The sequence below is a fragment of the Hylaeus volcanicus genome, chromosome 7 (assembly GCF_026283585.1).
Source record: "Hylaeus volcanicus isolate JK05 chromosome 7, UHH_iyHylVolc1.0_haploid, whole genome shotgun sequence".
Classification (NCBI taxonomy): Eukaryota; Metazoa; Arthropoda; class Insecta; order Hymenoptera; family Colletidae; genus Hylaeus; species Hylaeus volcanicus.
Window position 1 is genome coordinate 2,051,493 of NC_071982.1, and position 14,914 is coordinate 2,066,406.

The 14,914-nt window shown below is 41.8% G+C and overlaps 1 protein-coding gene across 12 annotated transcripts in view; it reads right to left on the bottom strand.

Moving 5' to 3' along the window:
* LOC128879548 (uncharacterized) overlaps positions 1 to 14,914 on the bottom strand; it is a 533,296-nt gene that overhangs the window by 177,883 nt on the left and 340,499 nt on the right. Inside the window, exon 1 of one of the 12 annotated variants that reach the window (XM_054128813.1) lies at positions 9 to 669. The exons of the other annotated variants lie outside the window; for them this stretch is intronic. The gene's annotated coding sequence lies outside the window, so the exon portion shown is untranslated. Of the gene's footprint in view, positions 1 to 8; positions 670 to 14,914 lie in introns of those variants that run through there. 12 annotated transcript variants of the gene reach the window in all.

Genomic DNA, 14,914 nt, shown 5'->3' on the forward strand with positions numbered 1-14,914 from the left:
ATACGCACCAAAAAGAAATAAAATCTTCACGTCTCTCTCGACTACCGGTGCAGGATCAGGGGCAGCCGATGAAAAAAAGGCAACGGGCGCGGCGGGGACACTTCGTGGTCGATCGGTAAGCCGATTTCGAGAGCGTGGAGATCGTTGGCCGTCGGGCAGGTTCGCAGAGCCCACGTAGAAGAAACCTCGGGCATCCTGGGCAGCCTGTTTCTCTTTCTTTTCGAGCGAGGTCGCGTGACCCCGAAGCGTAGACGCGACCGCAGGCTTCCAGGTTCAAACAGTGCCAGCCACACACCGTGGCACCGCGGTGCCATGTGTGCCATGTGTGCGCCGGTGCTCGGACATGCGTGTGGACGCCTCGTAAGGCGATGGAATGCGCCTGTCCTCCGGTTTCCTCGGATGGATGGCTTTGTCTTCGTGATCTGACGTCTCGCTCTGAAAGCCACTCGTCCAGCAAACGCGCGGATCAGGCCCTCCTTATCCTGCGACGCGAGGATATACATCGACAGGACACGCTCGTAGCCTGTTCGTCCCTGCGCTCTGCCCTAATCTCCCCTAATCGAATTCCTCCCGGTCCCGCTTCCTCGGGTCACCGCCATTGACATAGCCGCTGGAAGCGACCGATTAGGCTCGCGTTACTTTTTACTACGGGCACTCGTTAACCCTTCGGTAATTTCGCACGACTATGGGAACAATGTTGGATCAAGTGTGTAAGCACTTGCTTGCTTGGTGAATTTTTCAACGATTTTCAAACCTTGCAGGCCTATTTCGCTTTCTTATGATTAAAAATCATTTACAAATAGTATGTGTGCATACTTTAAACCTGTGGATACTTGTACCTAAAATACAGTGTATTTAAGTTTTAGTTAACTTTGATAATATTTTAGGTATATTTTTTAATACATTTGGTAATTTTGTCCAATTTATTTTACGCTGAGATCTTTAACCCCTTGACCTATAATCTTAACCCTTTGGCCTACAACCACGAGTGAGACTCGTGTTAAGGAACTTAGTCCACCGACAGTAAACACGAGTCTAAGGTTAAAGATTTCAGTGTGAAATGAATCGGAAAAAATTACCGAATGCATTTAAAGATATACCTAAAATATCATCAACGTCAAAAAATCCTCGAAACACTTAATATTTGTCCTGTCGATATGGCGTCCACCCTTGAACAACATCGTCAGTGGCCGCTTCGTCATCGATGTCCCGCGCACGCAATGATAATTTTGTAAAGGAAAGTAAGAAAACGAAGAGCGCGAAGTAAGCAAGAAATTGATTGGCTTTCCGCGTACGGTGGTGGGGCCACGAGGCATCCCCAAGCGTAATTAATGGATTGTTCACACCTCGCCCACGCTATTTGTCTCCGTTCCTCTCTTTCGCTGTTAGCAGAGGCCAGGTCATTCCGTTGAGTTTGCGAGAGGAAGATCGTTCGATAATTAATCACCCGGTGGCGATCACCGGTTGCCTGGATCCATTAACGAACTGATCATCTCCGGTTTCCTTTTATACGAGAAGCCCTCGCTGCGCTTCCGACTCGGGCTTCAGAATGGCTTCGAACTCGAAGGAAATAATTTGTTTCCAGCGGCTCCGTTCAAGATTAATACGTAGAGGAGCTCAGGCCACCGTTGAATTAATGAGAATTAGCGGCGTGAACGGAATCATTGATTGCCGCTCGCTGACCACGATGAACGCGAGTAATTGTTTCATTGAATTATTCAGTGAGACCGGAGCACCCTGGATTCGTTTTAGCTGCGGTATCGCTGATTGCGAGTGACTTTCGGCCGTTTAATTAATGCCCGCCGTGGAATCCGACGAAGTTCCAGATTCGGCTTTTAAAAATTTCGTACTGCGTTCTATGACAAAAAGCGTTCTTGAAATAACATGAATACATTGGAATGATACTTCGAATAGTTTGGGTAATTTATATATTCACCATCTTGGATATACAGGGTGTCCGGTAACTGGTGGTACAAGCCTAACGGAAACCTAATGGTGACTAACAGTCACCTCTCGAGTGCAAAGGGTTAAATTATGTAGCATCCCTTTAACAAAGTTCGAACTTCACAGAAATCTCTACGAGTTCTGCTTTAGCAGCCACCGCGATAATTCGATTCGACGAGTCCGCATCTTCGACACGGAGTTTGCTTCCGCCCTGAAATTTTTAGCATTCCCCGTCACCGTACAATCGGTTCCGCCACCCACGCGCCCTTAAAGACTAGACGATCCATCGTGCGACCGTTAATCGCTGTCTACGACCCAACCTCTTCCACGCGACAATAACGAAAGAGTATCATCGACGACCGGTTGAAAGACAAGACCTTGCCGATGTTGTATAATGAATGGATCGTTCGCACCTCGCCCACGCCGGTTGTCTCTCTTTCGCCGGTCGCGGACAGTCCCGATCGGCACACGATCTCCTAGGAGGCAGAACCACGGCTCGATAATTAATTACTTTGAGCGATCGAGGGCCGTAGATCCTGCGGAGCGGGGTCCCCCATTGGGAGTAGTAGGCCAATTTGTCAGGGCAGTCACGCGCTTTTCTTCGAAGCCACCGCTGACAATGAGTAAAAGGGCTGTCGTGGTTGATTACTATTCCGCGTAAGAGCGTAAACGCAACTCGAATCGAACCGCATGACCCGAGGCCCTACCGTGCTGCGTTTTTCCACGGTGTGTAATGCGCGAAGCCTGATAGATAATCGGCGACCCCCACGTGGAGAGGAAATAGAGAGAATTGTTTTTGTGGGACGCAGGAGATTGCTGTAAAGTGATCTGACGGTGTTTGGAGAAGTTGGAACGGGTTGGTCACGTTGTTTGGGAGCGATATTGTTTTTATGGGTTGGATCATTTATCAGCTATTAACCCTTTGCACTCGAAAGGTGACTCTCACCATTAGGTTTCACGCAGCAAATCTACAATACCTAATGTTTCTTTAGGTTTAATTTCTTTGAAGCTCGAAGTGTCAATAAAATGATTGTCGGTGAGGTAAAGGTAACCTTATTCTTAGCTTAGAATAGCTAGAATTCATGGCAATAGAATGCTAATAGTAAAGAATTATTAACGATTCGAGTGTGGGTCATTTTAATAATAGTATGTTAGCTCGTCGTTGTGAACGTATGCTATTACTAACTTGGAGCGATAAAAGAATGGTTGCAGTCCTGAGTAGGTGGGATGTCTCACATGGGTGAAATCTACAATCAGTCAAGCAAAACCAAAGTGAACTAAGATTGCACGCCATTGGGGAACTTTATGTTCGTGACAGAGTATCAACGCTATCTTAACATTTTGTTATTTGGTACGAGAAAGGATAAATTTAGTAAACTAATAACAAATCCAATTTATTGGTATTCAACGTTTCGATCATTTGTCTGGATAACAAAAACTGTGTAACAAATAATATTTTGTATCTAGACATTTATACATGATGTGATTTGTGTTGGAAACAGCAGCAATTACTGATTAGTTGATGTTTTTACAACGAGGCACCGACATTATTCTGTTAAAAAGCAATCGGATCTCTAAAGTCCACCTACACTTATATTTATGCAGAATTGCTTACACTGAGTAATTCAAAAAAATCCTTATTTAGAAAGGCAAATTTTCCAGTTAAAAGGGTGATACGTATAGTGATCACTTATCCTTGAATATTAATGGTTTGTATAAGATTTGTATTGACGTTTAATATTCAGTCTCCGACCGTGTGACGTTGATAGCTTATCTCACTGTCAGTTTGGAATTTAGGTGAACACAGGTGTTCCTAAACCTTCGTATACCTGTCCCGTAACTAATTCGTTACCACTCACATTTTCTCGACGCTTATTTGTTAATAGGTGACAACGTGAGATTAAGGAACTACGACTAGGTAACGATTCGTGATGAAAAATATTGGCATGACAGTTCGATCATAATTTGTAATTTGAATAGTAGCAGTACTCTACTGCTTGTTGCAATTGTTGCAAAATAAATCAAGTCGTACTGATTTTTAAGATACGCTGTAACCAGGGAAACTACTCAGGCGTTTTCATACAACTTCATACTTGTTTGTTTTATTGAAAAGAACATGCGCATAAAAGCTGATAACGAAATATCAAAAATATATCCAGTTGGTAGTTTAAAATTAATGTATACTTATGAAACGTACAAGAGGGTAAACTATTGCGGAGACGAAATAAAATCCATGATTCGACTACAAGACATAATCAGTAAAGCTACTTGAAAGACTTATTTGGATCGTTTAGCGAAAAATATTACCGAATCACTGCAATGAAGTTAATGCAAATAAAGCGTGACATGAAAATAAATAGTGATTTTATTCATAGGATGCCTAGTTTCGAAAATAAAAATTGGAAAGTTAGAAGTTTGTTGCAAAAGGAAAAAGGTTCAGGAAACAGGTATTCTAAGTTTTCAATTTTTCTCTCTGAAATTAAACGTTCTATAAATAAACTATGATTATAAAAAAGTTCTGCCTTATCGTTCCCTGTGAGGTGATATTTTTTTAAAATTTACACTTCTACACCTCTTAGAATTATCAACAAAAATCGACCCCCGATCAAAGGGTTAATGCGAAGAAATTCTCTTGATTTTCTAAGTATCTGCCGTCATCGTTAGGAGTCTCCCGAGCTTTGATGCTCTTACAAAAAGGAGTTAGAAAAGAAATCCAAGACAATATAATAATATCAAAAAACAACTAACAGCCATGAAACATGGAATTAGTAAACTTTTGGCTTTCCAACATTTGGAATCAATCTTGAAGCAAATAAAGTTTGGACACCCTACAACAATGAAATCATAAACAGTAATAATAAACGAAGTACAATTATTTAATACTACTGACCGGCAAAACAATTCTTCCTATTGACAAAATAAGAAATATCCACTACGTTCATAAAACAAAAGAAACATATTTGCTATTCTGACCGAACTTTCTCGAAAGCAGAATCTGTGGAAGAATGATCCATCAACGGCGCACGAAACGACCCGATAAAATCGAAACGAGACAACATCATCGTTGCTCCAAGCGCTCGAGCAACGACGAATCCAACCGAGGCCAATAACTTTGAATCCTGAAAGCCGGAATCCGGTCGCCGATTCCGCGGACAAATTTGCTGGAACAATCGGTCGCCGTACAAGGCAGAATTGACGAGGCTCTGGAAGGGCAGACGTGTCTTATTGGTTATTCCGTCTCGGGATAGAGTCACGATGGCTGCATCCCGGGTGACACACATACACAAACGCGGGCGCACGTCGATTTTCGCAACGTTAATCGTTGCACGATGTTTCATTTGGAACGAATGCGCATGCATTATCGACTATCTGGGCGCGATTCTTTTTCCCGGCGCGTCATGCTGCTCGATAGGTCGAGAAAACGCAAAAGCACGGAGAGCGAATGGAAAAAATTGACGCGGACAAACCGCGAATGAATTAATTCGCGGCGCGATCCTCGAGGGCGATACGTAAGGATGCGCTTAACATGGTCGTGGCTGGTTCTTACGAGGAATCGATTAGCATCGTGGTCGGGTGTCTCGGACGCGTCTATATCGATGCTTCTGCCGCGGAAGTTTGCTGTTGTTTCAACTATTGAGCCATGGGAATGCTTCTGCACGAGTCGGTGCTACTCGTGTTTCTTGCCACCGAACGTTTGCTTGCGTTGCGACGCGTTCGAGCCTCGTTGTTCGGCCTCTTTCGCTGATTTATTCCGTACCTTTTTCTATAAATTTATTCTACACTTCTATATTTATTTTATACTATGAATTTATCCTATACATTTGTACTACGAATTAATTCCATTTTAAATCTACCGAATTCAAACTCCAGTTCAAAGCTTAATATTACAATAAATAACCATGTATTATAGGTCGATAAATATGGCCAGCAACCTCATGATAATATCCATCCAAAAATATAAGATTCTATTTAAAAAAATCAAATTGTTGTTTAAATCTCCCCCATCACCTGAATCACAACAAAACAATTTACACCGTATAGTTTGTACATTCGAACCGAATAATTTCTGTGACATTTTTGAAATAGCTTCATTGCTCTTGAGATATTTAACCACTCCTATTTAATCGAAACACCCTGTATAATTAATATATTTCATATAAGAACTTCCAAGAAAACATTTCAAATCATAAGAACAGAATGGAATCGAATAATTCACTAAAAAATTGTATATAATTTATATATTGCATATAAGAACTGTATACAACAGTTTGAAAATGGTCATTTGAACAATCTTAGTGCGTTTAGTGTTAATAAGTACCTCCTCAGCAAAAAATAGTCTCATATAAGCCTATTAAAATCTGCAATTTCTAGAATCGAACACGATCAAAGTATAACCTTACCAAAACGCTAAAATAATTTTCCACGAAAACATTTCAAGCCATGAGTAAAAAACGGATATCACCTGCAAGAGCGAGGTTGGTGAAAACCTCGAAAAAATCCACCTAAAGTTTCCCTTCTTATCATCGCGACGAAACACCACTCCGCCATTAAGATTAACATCCTGATTAACTTCCTGCACGCGATTCGCTAATGAATCTTCGAATCAATCTCTCATTACAAAGTTCGAGGGTTTTCGTAGCTGTCGATCGTTCTGAAGCGATCACCTTTTCGTTCTATTGTTCCGAAGAATTCCGGCGGATCGAGACTAGGGACATGATTAAAGCTGGCCTCACGATCTCGGGGAACGTTTTAGGAGGCGTCACGTACCCGGGTGGCCCTGTACGAAGAGGGCACGCCGCCTCTGCACCTGCCAGGTCATTAGGGTAGAAACGGCAGGTAGAGATCGACGGAGTCACTCCGAGGCGAAGGAGAAGAGACACGCCGCTCTTACGGGGCAGAACTGAATCGGAAATAAAATTCGCCACGTCGGGAAAAAGAGGGAGGAGAAAATTAGGCGGCTGAGACAGGTCGGGGAGAATCGGGAGTCGACTTAGAATTGGTTTGAATTTAGATTAGAATTACAATTTAAAGTAGATAATACAATAATTTCTTTTCAATCAAATTCAAAATTAGGATAGAATTTAATTATCGCTATCGTCAAAGAAAAAGAAAATTATACATTGATAATACAGGGAGTAATAATATATTTCATACAGAGGAAAGGAATACTGTGTTCCTAACGAATCGTTGTTAGGTTAAATGCTTCCTTACATAGAGAAGAAAATACTTTTACAAACGCAGATGAGAAATTGAAATTTAAAGAACAGTGTATCTGTTATTGTAACGTAGAATTGAATTACTGCTATAAACAACGATAAAACAAAATAATGAATTGAGAATATGTACAATAATAATATATTTCATACAGAGGAAAGGAACATTGGTGTTTTCTTAACGAATCGTTGTTAGGTTAAATGCTTCCTTACGTAGAGAAGAAAATACTGGTACAGTTGCAGATGAGAAATTGAAATATAAAGAAGAATATATCTGTTAATAACCACAGTACAACACAAAATTTATTATTGATAATTACGTATTTTTGCGTTCGTGCACATCCTCGTACATTTTCCCATAGTTCCACTTGCCATAAATGCATAAACATTTGCAGTCTAGTAATTATTAAGATAGAATCATCCGTAACACCGGTCGACCATCTGGATGGCAAACAAACACAATGAAACTCACTCATGCATACACATCCACACATACTTACACAACACTTAAACATAAATTTATGCATGATTGGAGGAAACCATTAGACAAACAAGAAGAAAGCAACAGTTTCGAGAGTAATAAGGCAGCATTTCAAAGGCATGCGATTCGGAAGCAGTAAATTGCAGAACTTCTCCCCTGTTCGGCATATAAGAGTCCCAAAAGAGGGTGTTCCAAGTGGAACAGGAGAACCAGAGAACCAACGACGACAAAACAGCAAAGGAGGCACAAAGGAAACCGAATAAGTTGAAAAAAGGAATCAGGATACACAGTGGTAGACCGTGCAAGAAAGAAATAACGCGAAGCAGGGGAATTGCGGTTGGCTAGAAGAGCCAGGGAATGCAGGGAGGAAGAAGAAAGGACGAAGAAAGAGAAAGCCGCATCTCGGGAGAGGACCAAGGAGGAGGTACCCGTCACGAACTGCGGGCTAATTGTCCAGGAGATTGCTCCTGCAGCCTGCTGTGCGCTGCTGTTGCAGCTGATGCTGCTGTCTGTCCTGCACGTTGTTTCCTCGACCTCGAGCCAACCTCCGGGCGTCCTTAAGATCTTGATCCGCTCCGAGGATCGACTGGATCTTCGAGGGCCGACGTGAATTATTGTTTTATTGCTCTGGAAACTGTCACTGGTCTCTTCTTGCTCGTCTAATGGTTTCTCGGCGAAGATACTTGTATTTAAATATCTATAACGTAAGGTGTCCTTAATGCACCGGCATTTGTATAGTGTACGCACGGTGTATAACGTGTGTGCGTTTTTCGGGTGGTTTTGGGAATTAGCGAATTCCAATTGGAAACGTTCCACGATAAAGACGTATGAATACATATTCTATTTTTCTGTGAAATTAAGGTACATGAGATTTATGTGAATTTAGTGTTAAGAATAAAGTGTTTAAGGTACTGTTGAATTTGACTTATGATTTTGACTTATTATTATTATTGTATATATTCTCAATGTATTATATTTTTTTCGTTGACGATAGCAGTAATTAAATTCTACGTTATAATGGTTATTTGAGCTCCTTTTATGTGTCATGATTGTATTGTCCAAGTTAATCCAAAAAATCCTGGAAAACAAATCATCAAAAGAGTTGTTAATTAAATGTATCTCTAGTAATCGAACTGCCTCGCCAACTCCTGAGCAACGAGCTATACACTGCCTGCAACAGTGATCTGCCTCGGTTATGTTGTGCTTACTAGTTTGAGAATGATATTACGTTATTTATTTAATTATTGGTTTGTTTCTTCGACCAATAAAGAAGATCGCAAAGGTTTCACGTGGAAGGAAACACCGAGTGGAATAGATAGCCTCGAGTCGATATTTTTCGAGCCAGCTCACAATAGCAATCGCCAGAAGGCAATGACCGATTCCCGAGTCGTTAATAACGACCACAAGGAAACGTACTTAATTTCCATCGGTGGTACGGCACATGTTACGTGGTGGTTGTGCATGCATAAAGGTCGCGTAATTAAACCACGAGGCAACGAAAAACATAAAGGATGATGACGCAAACGAGACAAGGAAACAGGATTACTAGGGAATACCATCGTAATCGGTTATTGTCCGCCGCCATTTCTGCCCGCGACTAGCAGCGAGCACGATTAACTTTTAACTGGTAATATTCCCTGGGAAATTTATGCGGTTTCAATTGACTGCAATTTTATAACGTGTTACGCAACACGACCGCACAATGGCTGGTGGCGCGGACATAACAAGTACCCCCCTCGATAAAACTGGCAAAAGCATAAAGAACCGCTGAGAGCTCGGCGAAATCATTCTCGTGATGGCGCCAAGTGCATTAAACGCGGTCTCCTTGCTTCCTCTACGATAAATACCCGAGAGGCCGCGTATTTGACGGTGATTTAGGAATTGCCGTAAAATTGACCAGGGATTCCATTAAAAATTAGACACACCGGGTTTTATCGCATAGTGGGGAAACATCAGATGGCGAATTTAGCACGTGGAAATAATGAGAGAATTCAGTGATATGGTAGTTCTATGGGAAGTATCCATGTATGGCAAACTGACACCCTTTTAATAATCGACGACTACATTATAAATTTTGATTGTACGTAATTAATTGTAAACAAAGAGAAATTTTTGATGATGTTCAAAAACGTAAATAAATTTTATTCTTATAATTAGTCACTTCTAGTAAACAGGGTGAGGCAACTAAATTGTTACAGGGCGATAATGCCTAAACTATCGTGGATATAAAAAAATATTACAGGAAAAAGTTAGAAGGTTTGAGGAGACCTACCTATCTTATATGACTATTGTTTATTTTTTTGGTCCAGATGCTGAGGCTGTATCAAGGCAACCACCATTTCTTTAAATGGAACCATGGAATTTTGTTTAAAAATTATGAAAGCTGACGTTAACCTTGAATGACTATGTATTTAGGTCGATGGATTCGTCTCAACGTCAGCTTTCGTAATGTGTAAACAAGATGTGATAGTTCCATTTTGAAAAATGGCCGTGATCTTGATACAGTCTCAGCATTTGGACCAAAAAAAGAACAACGATCATACAAGATAGGACCCCTGAAACCTTATTTTAATATCAATTGGTTGTAATAACTAAAAATTAAATTCTGATAATAGTTAAATTAATTATTAACAGTACTTGTTGAAGCAATTGTGGGAAATATGATTTTACTGTAATGTTAATTATGTGAATTGCTAGTTTATTCAGAAACTGGAGGTAAATGTTATGGATTTATGTTATATTGATGTTTAGTTGATTGATAATAAACGTTTTTGTGGTGTATCTACCACAATTATTACATCAGGTTGCAATTACTTATCAAATACTTCACACAATTAAACCAGTTGTATTTTACACATGTGCACATGGTAGCGTCTTCGTCCAAGTTCAAATTCATTTTCATTCAAGCCTCTTATCAATTTAATAATAATTCGACTTCACTTATCAAAGTATTACTTGAGTAATAGAAATCTGCCAAGAAATCTCCGAAAACCTACTGTTAAATTCTTTTTGTAGCCCACCTCAGTGAGCATTATACGATATCAGAAAACTGCATCGCTCTATCGCTATCGAATCACCTGGATCTTCGAAACCAGAGCAGTTCTCAGCCCTTCTCCATAAATCCCCTCTCGAACAAAGCCGAAACGATCAGGAGCGAAAGAATCTCACAACGAGAGCCGAGCTAATTATTCCGCGGCGTGCCCTTAGGCGTACGTAAGTCGGACAGAAGCGAGCAATCTTTAAAGGCTCCGTTAATATTCCCGCAGAAATTTATGCGGGCCAGAGCGAGCCTGGCTCCGCCATAAGTTACGTAATCCCGCGCATGGTAGCACGTACTAGCCGAAGTAGCGGCGAAGATAAATCTTCGAAACGCGGTAACTCACGATGTTTCTCGCCTGGAGAGGCGAGACGCCGCGAGAGAGACTCCGTTTCCAGGAGAGAAATGAGGAAAGGCCTGTTTGCAGGTAGGTGAGGGTAGAATCGAGAGAGAAAAAAAAGTGACCGGGGCTACGGGACCGACGATGGTGTCGTGCGCCAGGAAGCGGGGCTCAACGGGGCTAGATCGAGAGACGTCGATCGATTGCACGACACTGCCCGGGATATAGAGAAATTTTCTTGCCGCGGCACGTTTCTCCTTGTTTTACAGAATGACACGACGCCGATGCCGAACCGCTCCTAGAACGCCTGGTATTAGTTGTGTTGCGATCGGTTCCCTCACCCGGAAACATCGGGAATATGATTCTTTCGCATCGAACATCCGTGATTTATTAATCCAGGTTTCTTCAAGCGATTTTGCAATGAAGGACGCGCGTACCCTGGCTGTTCTGCGACCTCATCGTTTCTGATGGAACATGGCGAGTTTCACTGTGTCAGCCTGCTCCTAAAGAGGATGATCGATTTAGTTCCAATAGGTCTGTGGGAGAGATGACCAGTCGCCATTTGCGTGGTGAGCACCGTGTTTCCTTCTATTTAGAAGAATCTATTTATTTGAGTACCAGGTTTCATTCAAATTGTTGTTTAACGCCGATCGCACACGGAGCAACCGATTTGAAATTAGTGTTGCAAACCGTTTGCGCTCTTTGCGCAAATATGCGTTAGTGTTGCGGACTTTTATATTATACTACTTCCATTTCCATTTTCGTTTCTTAATTAAAGTTTTGCTATAAAAAGAACTTTTGCTATAAAAAGAAAAAAGTGCAAGTAAAGTTTTTACACACATGTTTATTTACTAAAAATAATCTCCCTCTGCGTCGATCCGCGTAATTAACATTTCGAAGGACCTTTGCAGCTCCTGTTTTGGTAGCCCATTTAGTACGGCGGTTACAGCGGCCTGAATCTCCGAAATGTTGCTATAATGTGTCCCTTTCACTGGAATTTTCAATTTTGGGAAAAGAAAATAATCGCAGGGAGACAGATCAGGCGAGTAGGGTGAATGATCCAAGGTAACAATGCCAATTCCAATGAAAGGGACACATTATAGCAACATTTCGAAAGACATTTGCAGCTCCTGTTTTGGTACCTCGTTTAGTACGGCGGTTACAGCGGCCTGAATCTCCGAAATGTTGCTATAATGTGTCCCTTTCATTGGAATTGGCATTGTTACCTTGGATCATTCACCCTACTCGCCTGATCTGTCTCCCTGCGATTATTTTCTTTTCCCAAAATTGAAAATTCCAGTGAAAGGGACACATTATAGCAACATTTCGGAGATTCAGGCCGCTGTAACCGCCGTACTAAACGAGGTACCAAAACAGGAGCTGCAAATGTCTTTCGAAATGTTAATTACGCGGTCTACACGCTGTATCGACGCAGAGGGAGATTATTTTTAGTAAATAAACGCGTGTGTAAAAATTTTACTTGTACTTTTTTCTTTTTATAGCAAAAGTTCGGTTTCTTTTTAGAGAGACCGTGTAATACTGTGGCGTGCGTTATTTAGAAGATCCACATCAATCTAACACCATCCATTCTCCATCGAAATTAATTATTACTTCATTACTCCGGTAAATTCCCAAACAAAAAAACAATCCCCGATAATTCCATATCTGTAAATATTAAATACTGCTTGTCAAAAGTCGACATTCTTATCCCCAAATTGTGTTCACTATCAAGCACTCAAGCGATCCCAAAGACCCTGAAGACCACGAGACCGTTTGCCTTGGACGGAAAAATCGAGAGCGATGTCCTGATAACGAGCGAGCACTCGAGGGCCCGATAAACCTCTGGAAACAAGCTAACTTTACCTTCAATTATCACCATGCCGAGTACGGTGGACTCGGCCACAGGTATATACCGGTTCCTTCACGTGCTCGACAACGTTAAATCGCGATCGGCTACCGGCTAGCGCGAATACGAATACAAGAAATACCGCGTGTAAAACACGACCGGCGATCGTGTCTGGTCCTGACGCGTAGGACGACTGCGCCTATCCAACGAAAGTATACGATGCGTGATACGAGGAGTGCTTTCAAAGATTTCGGCCCCGTAAAACCGGAATTTCCTCTAAGCAAAGCGGCCACCTTTCCTTGGATTTGCATGCGCGCTCGTATAGTTGACGGTGCACGGAAGTCGGAGGTCGTTTCAGAACGAGAGGAAAATAGCCGCGTAGGCGTGTGCCAATAGGGATTGGTTCCTGGCTGGTCGGAGGCATTTATTACCAGAGTTACAAAAAACGACTTGCTCTGGATAATTTAATCCAGTTCCGTTCAATTTTCTACGGATTTGGAGTAGAATCGAAACGCGACAGTTCGATGTTAATATGTTTAGAAAGCGTTGCTTGTTAAATGTCGGCGGTGTTGAGAAAATAGCATTTTGTATTCTAAGGTTACGATTTAAACGAGGTTAACGTGTTCGTCTTCTATGACTAGAGAACCTATGAATGTTCTATTTTAGTCATTGGGAACCAGCCTTTACATATTTATGGTGCATTTATAGTAAAAGTGACACAAAGTGGTTTACTTTCGATGATTCTCTTTTTGCAGATTTGGAATAGGATTGAAACGACAATTCGATGTCAGCGTGTTCAGAAAGTTTAGTGATACGAATGCTTCTTAAATTGAAATGGCAAGTAAACGGTATCCTGCACTTCGACTTCCTATTTCAAACGACTTTACCATGTTTATTCTCTATAAATAATATACTTTATGCGTTCTACTTTAACGTTTTTCGTACAAGAGATGTTTATGAGAATTGGTTTCTACTTTCTCTGCATCTTATTTTCCTCGTTTATCTTCTAATACAGATCATTTTCAAGCACTACCTTGAATCAAGAAACGAAAATCCACTAAAATCCACTAAAGAAATATGACACCATAGAATCCCAAAATTGTAGCGTCCATTAAAAGAAACATGGCGACATAAAACCCTAAAAGTTCTAGCGTCCAATGAAGAAATGCTTCGATGTAGAATCTCCAAATCTCCAAATCTCCAAATCCATTGAAAAAAATATGATGACGGTAGAATCTTAGAATTATACCATTCAGTGAAAGAAATATGCTGTCATAAAATCTCAAATTCCCAACGTCCAATGAAGAAAGCTTGACGTAGAATTTCGGAATCCTAGGGTCCGATAAGGAGACACCTCGACGTGGAATCCCGAAATCGTGGCATCCATCGACTTGGGATCTATCCGCGGTCCGAGCTTCGTGGGATAGCCGTCCGTTACGGCGCGCAGGATCGAAGAGGATCAGATAGAGGAGGAAGACTTGCGTAGACAAGATTTCACGGAGAAAGGTAGACGTCAACGACGATAGTCGGACAGACGGAGGGTACGGATGGGTGCAGAGTACCAGACGCGTAGCAGGAGTTCGGACCAATGATGGAGCTCACGGCCAGTCAGCCAGTACTAATTAACCGAGGAATGCTGTATCTAGATTGAAATCTGGGTGACCCGACGCCCTGGGGCCACCACCTTGGCTCAACCTCGAGGCTCCGTTCTCGAGGTGGGTTCACCGTCTCGGTGCCCAGCCACCGTGTAACCTGCACGGGTTTGCCGAGTCGTACTTGTACACGTGCTACTTTCGTAGACGTTTTTCTTGCACGCGACTATGTATGGCCGGCTGACGCGACGTTTATTTCCCTGCTGGACTGACGGCCAAGCGCATCCTCGATATTCCCTGACGTATGCTCGCGACGTTGTCTTATTCCAAAACCGACTCTACCGTCCTTCGTGGCTTAATCTTTTGGTTTTTGACTGGAACAATTTGTTTAACGAACTGTCCCTAACTCGGCGTTGATATCGACTTTGTGTGAGAGGGACGTCGGAAATTGGAGATTAAGG